This window comes from Sapajus apella, unplaced genomic scaffold, assembly GCF_009761245.1.
Source record: "Sapajus apella isolate SASKATOON/1434 unplaced genomic scaffold, GSC_monkey_1.0 scaffold42, whole genome shotgun sequence".
NCBI classification, from domain to species: domain Eukaryota; kingdom Metazoa; phylum Chordata; class Mammalia; order Primates; family Cebidae; genus Sapajus; species Sapajus apella.
In genome coordinates this window covers 7,265,914-7,283,088 of record NW_022436982.1, presented here as the reverse complement: position 1 = coordinate 7,283,088, position 17,175 = coordinate 7,265,914, and the positions used below count along the sequence as shown (strand labels likewise).

The window sequence follows — 17,175 nt, the reverse complement described above, 5'->3', positions numbered from 1 at the left end:
CAGATTCTCTGTAATTCTGTTACTGTGTTATTTATGAAGAGCTGTGGCATCGTGTTTCAGAAATTACCAACCAGTCAGCACTGATGGGTACGTATTTTTCTTGTTCACTCAGTGGCAAGAAACATATATAATAAATTCTTAGGAACTTTATCTCTTTCAGTTAGAGTCGAAATAACTGCTGACTCAATGATTTGCTACAAAATCTATTCCTGGGTAAAAGGGAGAACCACCTTCTACAGAAAAGAAATGTTTCAATACTTCAGCATTTCCAACAACAAAGAGAGGTACCAATGAGAACAAAATAAGAAACTATGTTCTGTGACTGAGAAATTGTATCTAAATATTTTTATACTATTTTTACTTTTTCCCAATAGAAAGCTAGCAACAGATTAACTAGTCATATGCCCATTTGATTTTTTTTTTAATTAAATAAACTTATTTTACTTTTATGGTTACAGATAGGAATTATTAACCATCTGCCTTTGTATTATTTAAATGTTAAACAAATAAACATTATTTTATGACCAGAAAACTGTTATTCATAGACTTGGACATTTATTTCCCAACAATTTTTCTTTGCTGTTTAAAAAGAGCCTAAAGCTAGCATCATGTAAATTGTTTTCAAAATTCATTACCTGCAATACTAAGAAAAACAGATGATAATACAGTGTGTCATTACAAATGAAAAAGGCCTTAAAGAGATTTTTTAATTTACTAGAAGCTTCAATTATCTCCGTTTTTCTGTTTTTTGTTTTTTATTTTTTTGAGACGGAATCTCACACTGTTGCCCAGGCTGGAGTGCAATGGTGCGATTCTCCTGCCTCAGCCTCCCAAGTAGCTGGGATTACAGGTGCACACCACAACATCTGGCTGATTTTTTTATTTTTAGTAGAGACAGGGTTTCACCATATTGACCAGGCTGGTCTCAAACTCCTGACCTCGTGATCCACCCACCTTGGCCTTCCAAAGTGCTGGGATTACAGGCTTGAGCCACGGGGCCAGGATGTTTTTGTTGTTGTTGTTCAATTATTTCCTTTTGAGGAAATAGTTAAGAAGAAAAAAAGACAACCACAATCAACTCACACTGTTAAAAGAAATGAGGGTGGCGCCAACAACTGCCAATTGGCAGTTCTGCTAACTAATGCTCTTACACAGGTGAGTGTCTTTTCACATGAGAAGAGAATATGGATAAATCAAGTCATTTTTTACTTATCTTCTTCAAAAATGAGTACACCTCTAAAATCAGACATTACATCATAGAAAATAAATGGAAAGATAGGTTTTTGCCATGTAGGGCAGAGAATAGAGGAAAAATTAGACTAAACAGAGGTGGAAAGACAAATCTTAAGATCTCCAAAGAGTATGTTTTGATCCAAATTTACTGAAATTAGAGAAATACCCTAAAGAACAGAAGTCAGAATAAACCAGCCGAAGAAAAATCTTCTTTGAAAACACTCCGATGTGCACCCTAAGCCAGTTACAGGTATTATCATCTTGGCTATTTATAGTCAAAGGCCAGTGTGATAGAGTGTGCCTAAGATGGCTTCCAATGACCTGCACCTGTTGATATTTATGTCCTTGTACAACCCCCTCCTTGGAGTATTGTCTGGACCTGGGAACTCATTTAAAAATGACAGATGTCACAAAAATACTCTGGCTTCTGTCTCGCTTATCCTTTCTTGCCCTCTCGCTTGCTTTAATGGAAATCAGGTACCAAGTTGTAAACTGCCCTATGAAGAGTCCTACATGGCAAGAAACTGAGGAAGGCCAATGGCCAGTAAGGTCTTCAGTCCAACAACCATAAGGAACTGAATCCTCCCAAAAATCAGATGAGTAAGCTTGAAAGTGGATCCGTCCTCAGGCCTAACCATCAGTTGGGTCAGCAGCCTCACTGACCTCTCAATTGCATCCTTGTGAGAAAACCAAAGTCAGGGGATCTAGTTAAGCTGTATCCAGATTCCTGACTCAGGGAAGTTGTGAGGTTAACAAATGTTTGTTGTTTTAAGCTACAAAGTTCTGGAATAATTCATTACACACAAACAGATAATTAATGCAGCCTGTTTTCTGAAGCCATTGAATCAAAGTATTTTCTATAATGAGGTTCAAATGCCCCCTAAATCTTGTACAGCAATTCTACTTCTAAATTCTCTACTGGCTTTAAAAACATTATTCCTTTAAGAAACGTAGTATCATGATAATTCACAACCTCCTTCTGCAAAGTTTCGAAACTATCTGTATATGAAAGATTCTGGACCATTTAGCAACACACAAATAATAAAATAACTCCAATGTGGAAACTGAATTCTGCAGAGATATATATTGTCTCTGGGACAGTTATAGAATGTGTATAATATGCCCATGGAAACTAAGTTTAACATTTAAAGATTCCAGTCATAAGAAATCTGATATCTCACCCTGTCCCAAAAAGAAAAAAAAAAAAAAAAAACAGTAAAAAGAAATCTGATATCTCACTAAATGTAGAGATATAGGAAAACATGTTTTGATATATAGAGAATGTAGCTAATTTTTACTAAAAGAGTAAGACAAAACAGTAGAAGGACTTTTTTAAGGAATAAGTTGAGTTTTTATTAAAGTTTAATACAGATAAGCTAATAAATTATAATATTCAATGAATTTTTGCAAAAGAATATACCACTGTAACTATCACCTACAATAAAATAGAATATTATCAGCACCTAGAAGTCCTCCTCACTCCCCGACCATGTCTAGCTTTTCATTAAACATTACATTTGTGAGATTCTTTCATATTGCATATAACAGTAGTTTTTTCCTACTCATTGATATATAACATTTCATTATATGAATACAGCACAAATTAATTATTCATTCTACTACCAATGGACATTTGGGTTGTTTCTAAATTTTGGCATTAAAACTACTTTGACTATGAACATTTTTATATATCTCTTCTTGTGTAATAAAAGCATATTTCTAACAGGTACATATCTAGGAGTGACACTGTTAAGCCATAGGGTATATGTTTGTTCAGCTTTAGAAGTTACTGCTAAACAGTTTCCAAAATAATTGTACTAATTATACTCCTACCAGCTGTGTATGAGAGAATGAGTTGCTCATGGTTTAAATTTTAGCAATTCTGATGGCAGTTTAGGCACACCTCAGTGTGGTTTTATAGAGCTCCAATGACTAATAAGGTAAGGAAAAAATCTTACTATTTCTTCCCTCTTTCAGGAATGTGAGTCATCAGTTATCTTCTTCATGTCAATAAATATAATCAAGGTGTTCTCATTTTTGAAAAATAAACTGAACAAATAAAGAAACAAACAAAAAACTCCCATAGTTCTTTGGAAGGCTGATAATGTTCTGTTTCTTAATTGAGATGGTAGTTATATATCTGTTCAATTTACATTAATTATTTTAGCGATTTATAGTTTTATGTACTTTTCTTTATATGTGTTAGTTTTTTTAAAATTAGAGGATATGCTGGAGGCATCACATTCCAAGGCTTCAAACTATACTACAAGACTACAGTAATCAAAACAGCATGGTACTGGTACAAAAAATAGACAAATAGACCAATGGAACAGAATACAGAACCCAGAAATAAAGCAGTATATCTACAACCAACTGATCTTCAACAAAGTCAGTAAAAAATAAGCAGTGGGGAAAGAACACCCTATTCAATAAATGGTGTTCAGAAAACTGGCTAACCATATGCAGAAGAGTGAAACTGGACCCCTACCTATTACCATACAAAAAAACTAACTTGAGATGAATTAAAGACTTAAACATAAGACCTTAAACTATCAAAATCTAGAAAAACCCTAGGAAATATTCCTCTGGATATCAGCCTTAACAAAAAATTTATGCCCAAGTCCTCAAAAGTAACTGCAACAAAAACAAAAATGGACAAGTAGGACCTAATTAAACTAAAGAGCTTCTGCACAGTAAGGGAGACTATCAACAGAGTAAAAAGACAGCATACGGAATGAACAAAATATTCACAAACTATGCATCTGACAGAGGTCTAATACCCAGAATCTATAAGGAACGTAAACCAGCAAAAAACAAACAAATAACCACAATAAAAAGTGTGCAAAGGACATGAACAGACACTTCTCAGGAGAAAACATACAAACAAAACATTAAGTGGCCAAAAAAAAATTAAAAAAAGAGCTCCACATCACTAATCATCAGGGAAGTGCAAATAAAAACCAAAATGAGATACCATGATACACCAGTCGGAATGGCTATTATTAAAAAGTCAAAAAATAGCTATGTTGACAAGGTTGTGGAGAAAAGAAAACACTCACACACCGTTGATAGAAATGTAAATTAGATCAGCTTTTGTGGAAAGCAGTTCGGAGATGTCTCAAAAAGCTAAAATTAGAACTGCCATTCAACCCAGCAATCTAATTACTAGATGTATACCCAAAGAAAATAAATTGTTCTACCAAAAAGACACATGCACTTGTATGTTCATTACAGCCCTATACACAAAAGAAAAGACAGGGCATCAACTTAGTTGACCATCAATGGTGGATGGGATAAAGAAAATGTGGTACATATATACCATGGAATACTACGCAGCCATAAAAAGAGTAAATCATATCCTTTGCAACATGGATGAAACTGGAGTCCATTTTCCTAAGCAAATTATCACAGAAACAGAAAACCAAATACTGCATGTTCTCAATTTAGTGGGAACTAAATGTTGGGTATACACAGACATAAAGAATTCTACCTCTGTGCTGGACACAGAGGCTCTTACCTGTTAATTCCAACACTTTGGGAGGCCAAGGCGGGCAGATCACTTGAGGCCAAGAGTTCGAGACCAGCCTAGCCAACATAGTAAAACCCTGTCTCTTCTAAAAACACAAAAATTAACCAGGCACACACCTGTAATCTCAGCTACTCAGGAAGCTGAGGCAGAGAATCTCTTGAATCCAGGAGGTGGAGGTTACAGTGAACTGAGATCATGCCCCTGGGCAACAGAGAAATACTCTGTCTCAAAAAAAAAGGAGTTCTACTTTTGTTATAGCAGAGTAATGTTGTAACAGACTGATCCTCTCAATTAATAATAAAAATATACAAACTCTGGTTAAAATATAAGAAACAAGTATCCAAAGGCTCTGGAGAACAAGCCAAGGCAAGCGGACTTTGGAGTAGAATAAGAATTTAGACAAGGGAATTAATGCAATGTGAGTTCCTTACCATTTGTGGCTTTGGCCTGAGAATAGTCTGTGGGTATAATGTGATTCAGGGCAGCTGAGTTCCCACAGAAAACATGACAACTTTCTTGCCAATGAAGATGAGGACAGAGCCAGAGGAAGCCACAGATTCCCTGAACTGTGAAGAGTAATTCTAGAATGAAGAGAAATAGGCAAAGGGCTCACATACTCTATGTGTAAACTCTTCCCAAGTCTCTGACCTAAACCATGCATGTAATACATATGGCAGAATCAAAGCAAGTTGTTTTTAAGGCTAGAGGAACTAAACTGAGAGTTGAGCTGCGATCCATTAAGTTTAAAATTTGAGTCTAATCAAGCTAGCTGCCTGTTGAAGCAAAAATGCCAACACTCTTTAGAGGAATATAAGAAAATAAACCATATTCTATTACATAAAGGAACATAATAGAATTCAGAGCCTCCACAACATAATCATCACACTATCTATTCAAAAGAGTCCAGAAGGGCCCAAAAATGAAAACCCAAGAAAATGTGAAGTTCGATTTATTCAAAAGGGAGAAGGCAATTTATGAAGGGCAAACTGAGATAACCCAGATATTGCAATTATCAGACAAAGATGTTCAAGTAGTTATTATGACTACATTCAATGAAGTAAAAATAAATAATGTCCAGATGAATGAAGAGATAAATATCTCAGCACAGACAAAGAAAATATGTTGGCCAGGTATGGTGGCTCATGCCCGTAATTCCAGAACTTTGGGAGGCCAAGGCAGACAGATCACAAGGTCAAGAGATTGAGATCATCATGAATAACATGATGAAAGCTTGTCTCTACTAAAAATACAAAAATTAGCTGGGCCTGGTGGTGCACACCTGTAATCACAGCTACTTGGGAGGCTGAGGCAGGAGAATCACTTCAACCTGGGATGGGGAGGTTGTAGTGAGATAAGATTGCCCCAATGAATTCCAACCTGGTGACAGAGTGAGAAAAAAATAGGTTTCAGAGCAAAGAGCATTAATAGGAATAAGAATGTTAGCTCATAATGATTGAGATGAATTAAAATAGATGCAATAAAAAATGATAACAAGGATATCACTACCAATCCCAGAGAAATACAAACTATCATTGGAGAATACTATAAACACCTCTATGCAAATAAACCAGAAAATCTAGAAGAAATTGATAAATTTCTGGACACTTACACCCGCCCAAGACTAACCCAGGAAGAAATCAAATCCCTGAGAAGACCAATAACAGGAGCTGCAATTGAGGCAGCAATTAATAGCCTACCAACCAAAAAAGTCCAGGACCAGATGGATTCACAGCCAAATTCTACCAGGGGTACAAAGAGGAGCTGGTACCATTCCTTCTGAAACTATTCCAAACAATAGAAAATGAGGGAATCCTTCCTAACTCATTTTATGAGGCCAGCATCATCCTGAAACCAAAACCTAGCAGAGACACAACAAAAAAAGAAAATTTCAGGCCAATATCCCTGATGAACATTGACATGAAAATCCTCAATAAAATACTGGCAAAGAGAATCCAACAGCACATCAAAAAGCTTATCCATCATGATTAAGTGGGCTTCATCCCTGGGATGCAGGATGCAAGGCTGGTTCAACATACACAAATCTATAAACATAATCCATCACGTAAAGAGAACCAAAGACAAAAACCACATGATTATCTCAATAGGTGCAGAGAAAGCCTTCAACCAAATTCAACAGCCGTTTATGCTAAAAACTCTCAGTAAACTAGTTATTGATCAACATATCTCAAAACAATAAGGCCTATTTATGACAAACCCACAGTCACTATCATACTGAATGGGCCAAAGCTGGAAGCATTCCCTTTGAAACCCAGCACAAGACAAGGATGCCCTCCCTCACCACTCCTATTCAACATAGTGCAGGTATTGATCACCTTACAACCTATACAACTTACGACCATTCGACTTTACGACCACAATCGCTAGCCACGACTGCTCCACATCTGGCAGCGCAAACGTTGCCCCGCTGGGCGTACGACAGTGCGGACCAGCTTCCGGCAGCACTACCATCTCCGCGTGCACCATTTCAACTGTTATCCCAGACTCGGTACAGCAATTTGTGTTTTGTGTCTTGGATATTTTTCATCAAACCCCTCCCAAGATGTCTACCAAGAGGAAATTGTCTTTGTCTACACCTCAGCCTGCCAAGAAGGAAGGAAAGGCCATTGATCTCGACACGAAAATGAAGGTAATTAAGCGGTACGAAGGAGGAAAGAAAGTGAATGTGATCGCACGTGATACGAAGTTATCACACTCGACTGTGTCAATGATTTTGAAAGATAAAGAAAGAATTCGTGAAGCTGTGAAAGGTTCTGCACCCATGCGATCAACAGTTATAACAAAGCAACGAAGCGGGCCCATCCACGAAATGGAGAAATTGCTATATATTTGGATGGAAGATCAAATTCAAAAATGGACACCATTAAGTCTTTTTACTGTGCAGATAAAGGCGAGAAGTCTATTTCAGACTCTGAAGGAGCATGCTGGAGAAGATTACAGTCAAGAATTTGTAGCAAGCACTGGCTGGTTCCAGAGATTCAAGAAAAGATTCCAAATGCATAGTGTTTGAGTGACTGGAGAAGCAGCGAGTGCAGATGAGGAAGGAGCACATAAGCTTGTTGATAGTCTGGATGAATTAATTACAGATGAGGGATATCTAGCAGAACAGATTTTCAATGTTGATGAAACTGGATTATTTTGGAAATGGATGCCAGCACGCACTTATATTCACAAAGAGGCCAAAAGCATGCCGGGATTTAAAGCATTTAAGGATAGGCTAACTCTGCTGCTTGGCAGGAACATCGCAGGGTTTAAGCTGAAGCCGTTCTTATCACTCAGACAACGCGCGTGTGTTCAAGAATGTTAACAAGCATACACTGCCTGTCTACTTTCGTTTTCAACGTAAAGCATGGATGACAACAAGGATTGTTTGAAGACTGGTTTATGAACTGTTTTATTCCTCAAGTTTGAGAATATTGTTTGGAGAAAGATAGTCCTTTCAAGATTTTATTGCTACTCAATAATGCGCCTGGACACCCACCACATCTAGGCGATCTCCATCCAGATGTGAAATTTGTTTTTCTTCTGCTAAACACGACTCCACTCATCCAGCCTATGGGCCAAGTTTTGATTGCTACATTAAAGGCCAACTGTCTCCAAATCACCTTTGCTCAAGCAATATCTGCTATAGATGCTGACTCAGAGCTAACATTGCAAGATTTTTGGAAACACTACAACATTTTGATGTCTATCAAGAATATCGCTACCGCCTCGGAGGCTGTGACGACGAAGTGCATGAATGGCATCTGGAAAAATTATGTTAAGCGCTATGTTAATGATTTTGACGGATTTGGCAGTGAACATGAACTTGAAACGATTCGGGAAAAAATAGTATAACTCACTAAAGACCTTTCTTTGGAGTGTGAAATGGAAGATGTGGAAGAATTGCTAGACAGAGAATCCGGAGAACTTACAAATGAAGAGCTAATCGAACTGGAAGAAGAAAGAGTGGCGGAAGAAGAAAGAAGAGAAGCAGAGAAAGAAGAGGAGGAGCCAGAAAGAAAGTTCACCACCAAGGGATTATCAGACGGCTTATCTTTACTGAATAAACTTCTTATACATTTCGAAGCAATGGACCCAAACATCGAACGATTTGCAAGGATTGAACGGATGGCGCACGATGTGTTTCATCCGTATCGTGAAATTTATGAAGAAAAAAAGAAACACAATTCAGACAAAGCTCACCATGTTTATGAAAAAACCAACTCTGGTAACCCCAACTGCTGCCTCAGATGACGACATCAACGATCCGCAGCCAAGCACCAGCGGCCAATAAAATGTTTCGTACATGTTTATATATTTTGATATGTTTTGCAATTGGGAAAATGTTTCCTATGGTATTTTTTACACCTGTATATTTTTGTATGCACCTGTATTTTGTAATTTTGTATGTTTTGCAAATATTAAACCAGTTGTACTGGTAATGCAGTGTTTTACTTAAACCTGACGAATGTAAAAATAAGAAACAAAATGGTGTAGAGATGATACAAATGGCATACAATGAACAAAGAAAATTATGATATATAATAATAATGAAAGAAAATTATGATAAAATATGACTTAAAGATTTTTATAACATCATTTCACAGTACTGTACATATAGCCTACTCAACTTATGACCAAATCGTGTTACGACCAGTCTGTCGGAGCCAATCATGGTCGTAAGCCAAGCACTAGCTGTATTGGAAATTCTGGCCAGGGCAATAAAGCAAGAGAAAGAAATAAAGGGTATTCAATTAGGAAAAGAGGAATCAAATTGTCTCTATTTGCAAGCAACATGATCGTATATTTAGAAAACACCATCTATAGATTCAATGCTATCCCCATCAAGCTACCAATGACCTTCTTCACAGAACTGGAAATAACTACCTTAAACTTCATATGGAACCAAAGGAGAGCCCACATAGCCAAGACAATCTAAAGCAAAAAGAACAAAGCTGAAGCCCAATTTGAGGTAATTTGTTATGCATCAACAGAAAGCAGGCTTTCTTTCAATAAGTATAGAAGACATAAACAGAAAATAAGAATATAGGAATATATGAACAGAACTATCAACCAAATTGACCTAACTGATGTTTATATAACACTCTACCTGAAAATACCAGAATACATCTTTTTTTAAAGTATTCATGGAACACTTACCAACATAGACCATATTTTAGGCCATAATAATAAATCTCAATAAACTTTAAAAGATTCAAGTCAAACAAAATATTTCCTGACCACAATGCAATTAAATAAAAAATCAGTAAGAGAAGATCCTTAGAAAAATCTCCAAATATTAGGAAACTGAGAAACATACTTCTAAATAACCCATGGTTATTTAGAAAGAAAAACTAAGCAGGAAACAATTCTACCAGAAATATTGTAAAACTCCACAAACACTAAGCACTTATAACTGCACAAAGTTTTCGGTAAAGGGGCTGGGCGTGGTGGCTTATGCCTGTAATACCAGCACTTTGGGAGGCCAAGGCGGGTGGATCACCTGAGGTCAGGAGTTCGGGACCTGCCTGACCAACATGGTGAAACCCCGTCTCTACTAAAGATACCAAAATTAGCTGGGTGTGGTGGTGTGCACCTGCAATCCCAGCTACTCCTGAGGCTGAGGCAGGAGAATCACTTGAACCTGGGAGGCAGAGGTTGCAGTGAGCCAACATTGCACGACTGCACTCCAGCCTGGGCGACAGAGTGAGACTCCATCTCAAAAAAAAAAAGTTTTATGTAAATGAACAAAATGTAGATTTAATTATTGTATTGAAACACTTTAAAGTGCGACTCCTACAGAAGGTAATAGAGCTCTTACTGCAGGAATAGAAACAGGATTGTTACATTACTAAATATTTTTCCTATAGGCTGACAAAAAGAAGCTCTTAGTCTGATGGCAAGGAAAGACAAAAGATGAATCATTGCTTGTGGAAACCAATTTATTTAGTCACTTTGAATCTCTGTTATGTATTCCTATTTTTTTTTTTTTTTTTTTGAGATGGAGTCTTGCTTTTTTTGCCCAGGCTGGAGTGCAGTGACACCATCTCAGCCCACTGCAACCTCTGCCTCCTGGATTCAAGCAATTCTCCTGCCTCAGCCTCCCGAGTAGCTGGGATTACATGCAGGCACCATCAAGCCCAGCTAGTTTTTGTATTTTTAGTAGAGATGGGGTTTCACCATGTTGGCCAGGCTGGTCTCCAGCTCCTGACCTCAGGTGATCTGCCCACCTTGGCCTCCCGAAGCGTTGGGATTACAGATGTGAGACACCGTGCTCAGCCCTGTTATTTATTACTTGTCAGCACATGCTGTTAGTTCAACTAAATATAAAAATCTAAAGATCGTTTTTCTCTCCCACCCTACCCTTTAAACAGAGACAGAAATTTAAAACATTAAAGGAACATTTTAGGTTTAATATGTTTCTATTATTTTACTGAGGTATTGTTTACTGAACATTCTGCAACAAAGATTATTCATTGCTTTTATTAGTTAAGTTTAAATATTTACAGGGATCATTGTGAAAATACAATTTGGGACCTCTCTTTTCAAGAAAATACAAACACAAAAATTTTAAACACAACGCACTCAGAGAAAATTTTCATTGCAATTCTGCACAGAATTGTGAAGAAACCTGAGACAGTAAACTCACAGCTAATAAAAAGTTCAATTTCTTAACCAGTGCAATTGAACTCTTTGACATGTTATAAAACCCATACTTGTTATACCCATAGTATATGATTTTTCACTTTAATAATACCTCTAGGTTTTCATCATTCAGTGGCAATCAACCATAAAATAAATCTTGTTCATATTGACTCACAGACATAGTGGCTCATATAGCCATGGGAAAAAAATTGTATTTGGAGAATCTGTCAAGAGAATACTATTAAGCAATGTATGTTAACAAAATGTGATGCCTACCTCTGCCAAGCATAAAAGCCTGTTATCCCTAATTATGTTCTTCATCAAGTTTATACCTTTAAAGTGTCAAACACAGCCTACTAGTTCTGGGGCTAATTTCAGCTTTCAGTAATCAACATATCTTATGCTTCAAATGACATTAAGTGGCTATCTACCACAGAGTGCACAAGTCCATTTCCTTTATTCTGTTATTTCAGTGAACAGAAATTATATCATTTCCAGCATTTCCAGCAAATTTAGAGATTGACTACAACCAGGACTCAAAGTAAATGTTAAGTGGATATAACAGTGTGTTTTCAAACAGCTGCCTAAAGATAATGCCTCATTTATCCAGTAAGTTAAGAGCCAAAGCTGCCCAGTCTTCCTACACCAAAATATCTGTTTTTGCAAAGCTTATTTGCACACAATTGCACATGAACCCCATTTCTTGCAGACTGATTCATCGTTAGATACATCAATTATCATACTGTACTGTGATACTTAGAGCAAGCAAAAACTCCCGAGTGTGTTATTTGCCCTTGCAGTAAGTAGGCTTCAAGAACCACAGAACCATAGCTCTGTCACGTCTTTCATTGCCAGACGTCATTTCTCTGTTGCATGTACTTCCCCGGCACATCTCCCAGCACTTTCTCCCACCTTCAACATCCTCTGAGCTTCAAGAATGAGCAACCATAGTTAACATACAACTCTAGAATATTGAGACTATAACTTTTATTTTTTTTTTTTTTTGAGATAGGGTCTCACTCTCACCCAGGCTGGAGTGCGGTCGCACCATCATGGCTCACTGCAGCCTCAGCCTCGGGCTCAAGTGATCCTCCCACCTCAGTCTCCCATGTAGGTGAGACTACAGGCACACACCACACTCCTTGATGGCTCACAAGTTTAAATACTCTCAGGAGGGGCTCCTATTTAAGAGTTCCTGAATTCCACATCAATGCACTTAATAAAAGTTAATTTTGAGGATTCAAAAATAGCCTTCAATGAAATGCCTTTCACGAAAAGCTTTTGAAAATTCAAACCGATATTAATTTACAAGTGGAGACATGAAAACCAGTTCTTACAGTTATCATATGTTGATGTAAATATGTCATAAAAATGGGAAGATTGATTTTATTTACTCAACTTGGAAAGCCCTAAGTTATATAAGACTGGTTTTTGCCAAACTGGTTAAAATTCACATCCTGACAAAACAGATTCTGTAATTCTGATGAAGATTTTCCAACTATAGATTAGATGGGAAAAGATGATACAAGGTATGAAGAGAGTAGTTGATTATCTAAACATGTACTTTAAAAACCCCAAAGATAATTAGTTATTGGTTATCCTCCATATTTTCACAGCCATGTGGTATTTACAGTTATAGTCTTCGGTTCTTTCTCCTGTGACTACAGCAGCAGTTTGATTAACTAGTGCACAGCAAAAACCATTTTATAGGCTTTTGAACGCATGAGTATTATGTCACATTTTAATGTGAATAGCAAGAACTATAAAACATGAAACCTGACCCCCCAAAATGCAGAATTTTAACATTTAAATTTGGCTATAAAGTAACTTAATTAGCACATTTTTTTTTTGACTGTCCTAAATTGTTTATCAGGTGTGAATTTTACAAACTTTACTTATATCAGCGGTAACGGCGGAGCTGAAAAGTACTGCGCCTTCTCTAACCTCGGTGAGAACCACCGATAGTGTGGGGGAACTTAGGGCCCTTTCCTAGGCCACGGTTCTTTCGGCCTGCAGATGTCAGCCCATGCATCTCCCTGTGCTTGTGGACTGGTTTGGTGATCCATTGGATGTCAGAATTTCTTCCGATAGCTTTATGGAATGGATCAATGAGAATAACCTCAAAAAATTTTTATGTGGACTCTTCCCCACCCAGTGAGAATTCAGGACTCTTAGAGCCCCACAGTGGCGTCCAGCTCGCTCCTCTGCAACAGACTGAAGGCTTGGAGCAAACTTTAGCTGGTTAACACCATGATGGACAGGCTTGCCGTGGGAACTGGGCATTTTTGGCCACCATGGGGAACACGAATCCTATGTATAACGTAAGCTTGCTTGTCCTTGTAGCCCAGTCGGCACGCTTTATCGGGCCCGGAGGGGTGGGGAGCCCTATGGAGAGCAGAGAGCTGGCGGTAGGGCCAGCAACGGACCCTCAGAAGAAAGCGCATGACATCAGACTGCTTCTTTCTCCACAGCTCCTGGAGGTACTTGTATGCATCCATCTTGGCTTACCTGATGGCTGCCGCCAAAAGGAAAGGAAAGAGCTGTACTCAGCACTTTTTCTTTTTCTACATATTGCAGATTTGTTGTGGAAATAAACATGGGGGTTTATATAATCATGAATAAGCCAAAAGACTTCATAATGAGATTTTGATTTGATATGTTAGTGTTCTTGGTATTATATTCTCTTCTTCCATGTTTCCTAACAGAAAAATCCCACAGAAAAGCTATTATACGTGTTTAATATCAAAACAATTGTTTTACACCTATCGAGTACATCGAGTTATCTTTTTCACGAATGGAGAGAAAGACTTTACATAATAATGTTTACTGGTGCTTCTGAATCTCTTTATAGCAGAGAAATTTTTTGTTTGGTTGATTTTGTTTTTCTTGTGACTATAATAGACTGATAAACACAATAGGCAATAATACCAAATTTCCATCAATTTGGTGATTTTTAAATATCACACTAAAGACAGAATCTTATTAAAAATCCTATGTTGGACCAGGTATGATGGCTCAAGCCTGTAATCCTAGCACTTTGGGAGGCCAAGATAAGAGGATTGCTTGAGGCCAAGAGTTCAGCCTGGGCAACATTAGGGAAGACCCCATCTCTACAAAAAAATAAAAATCAGCTGGGTGTGGTGGTGCCTGCCTGTAGTCCTACCTATTTGGGAGGCTAAGGTAGAAGGATCACTTAAGCCAAGAAGTTCGAGGCTGCAGTTGAAAAGGGGTAGTTCCCTTGACCCCTTTTGGGGTTGGCTAGTTTACCCAGCCCACAGCTCTCAACCCCTCATAGGAGGGAGAGCACACAGGAGATGGGTTGCAGGGGCCAGTACGGGTGCTTCTGGATGCAGGTAGGGGTAGAACTGTGCAGCCCCACGGTAGTGTCTAGGGGGTACACACAAATGAATTGAAGGGTGGTGAATGTGGAGGATTTTATTAAGCAGTGGAAGTGGCTCTCAGTGAGGTAGGGAGCTGGAAAGGGAATAGAGTGGAAAGGTGGTCTTTCCCTGGAATTCAGCTGTTCCTGGCCAAACTCTTCTCTGAAGTCCCACTGTCAAGCTGTCCTACTGAAGTCAAGCTGCTTCTCTCCAACATCTGGCTGCTGCTTCTCTTCTCTCCTCTGCCTCTCCACTCTGCCCCCCTGCCCCTCTACCAGTGGAGCCTAGAGTTTGTACGAGTACAGAATGGGGTGCGGAGCTGGCCAAAATGCAACATTCAAGCTGGAAAACAGGAATCCATGTTCTCACTTTGAGCCACAGTCCCAGGCATGAGCGTGTGGTCCTCACTGGGACAGCCCTCTTCTATCCAGTATTTCCTGGCCTCCTGTCCATATCACAGTGAGCACTGCAGCCTGGGCAACAGAGCAAGACCCTGTCTCTTAAAACACAAGATCCTATGTCAAATGTATTTAGAGGGGGCAAAAAAATCAGTTACCAAAGCTTCTAGCTCTTTACTGGAATTTGAGGGATAAAAAAGTCCCAAGCAGAAAGGAAAATTCTAAAATAGAAGAGTAATGAACAAATATGATTTGTTCAAAGGAAGCAAGTCATCTTTCAAAAGTGGCACAATAAATTATATTTTCCTTTTAAAAATGTAAAATATTAAATTTTTGATCCTTTTGAATCTATAAAGTTGTACTATTTTAATTTTATATAAATGACTCAATTTTATGATAAAACAGGATTTTCAACTGAATATCTATTATAACAACATAGCAAATACAACTAAATTTCTTTGCTATTAGGAAGCAGTGCTAACTTGTTTTACCTTCAGGTTAATAATTGCTTCTGTCAAACAACAAACAAGCTTTGATTTTAAAATGGAAAAAAAAAAACACCTTAAAAAACGTCAAAATTAACAAAATAATTTTAAGTAATATTGTAAATATTCAGTAACATAGTTTACATGAATTAGTTCTCCTTGATATAAAATGCTGCATTATAATTTGTATACAAAGAAAACTGAATACATATTTTAAAATGAAAACATAGTTGTATCCTGGAAGCTTAAGGAGAGTTTTTGAATCTCTTTAAATTCCCACATAAAACAGGCAGAGCAATAAAAAGAAAAACCAAAACATTTCAAGCTAAGTATAGAAGCTCTTCCACTTACAATAGGGTTATGTCCTAATAAACTCATCATAAGTTGAAATAGCATAAGTCAAAAATGCATTTAATACTTTTTTTTTTTTTTTTTTTTGAGACAGTTTCACTCTTATTGCCCAGGCTGGAATGCAGTGGTGCAATCTTGGCTCACTGCAACCTCTGCCTCCTGGATTCAAGAAATTCTCCTGCCTCAGCCTCCCGAGTAGCGGGAATTACAGGCACCTGCCTGCCATCACACCCAGCTAATTTTTCTATTTTTTTTAGTAGAGACGAGGTTTCACCATGTTGGCCAGGATGATCGAGAACTCCTGACCTCAGCTGATATACCCACCTCTACCTCCCAAAATGCTGGGATTACAGGCATGAGCCACTGTATCCGGCCAAAAATGCATTTAATACATCTAACCTACCAAACATTATAGATTAGCCCTGCCTACCTTAAGCATGCTCAGCACATTTATGTTACCCTGCAATTGGGCATAATCATCTAATACAAAGCCTATTTTATAATAAAAGTGCTGAATATCTCAAGCAATTTACTAAATTCTATACTGAAAGTAAAAAGTAGAATAGTTGTATGGGTATTCAAAGTACAGTTTCTACTGAATGTGTTGTTTTTGCACCAATATAAAATCAAAAAATCCTAAATTGAACCATCGTAAGAGCATATTCCTATGACATCCTCATGAACTCCCTAATATAAATTATTGTTTATTATTAGAGCCACTAACAAGTCATGAAACCTGCAGAATATCAGCATTTCTGTGGAAGAAAGCAAAAGGAAGCCAATTAGGATAGGTTTTGTCTCTAATAAAGAATCCAAGGAATAATAAGGTCTGAAAGGAGCTGGAACAGTGTAGCCCATAAGAACTCCCGAAACTGACTGGCCAGGACTCCCATCTAGAACAGAATCCCACACTAAAGAGGAAGAACTAGTTGTGATACATGAGCTGAGCCAGATAGAGAAAATCACCAGGATGGAAAGCAGCCCAGGTAAAAGTAGGGGAGAGGAACAGGGCTGATAAACCTCAGAAAGCAAGCCACCATATTTTTGAACATTAGAGAACAAAAACAGACAAGAAGCATAAAGGTAGAATAGCTAACCTGAGCCAAGTTCCTTCTAAAGGTTCAGGAAAACAAGCTTCACATAAAAATGAGAAA

General features: G+C 37.8%; 1 pseudogene; it reads right to left on the bottom strand.

Moving 5' to 3' along the window:
- Positions 1-13,307: 13,307 nt before the first annotated feature.
- On the bottom strand, positions 13,308-14,467 carry LOC116566040 (annotated as a pseudogene).
- Between the last annotated feature and the right edge of the window lie 2,708 nt (positions 14,468-17,175).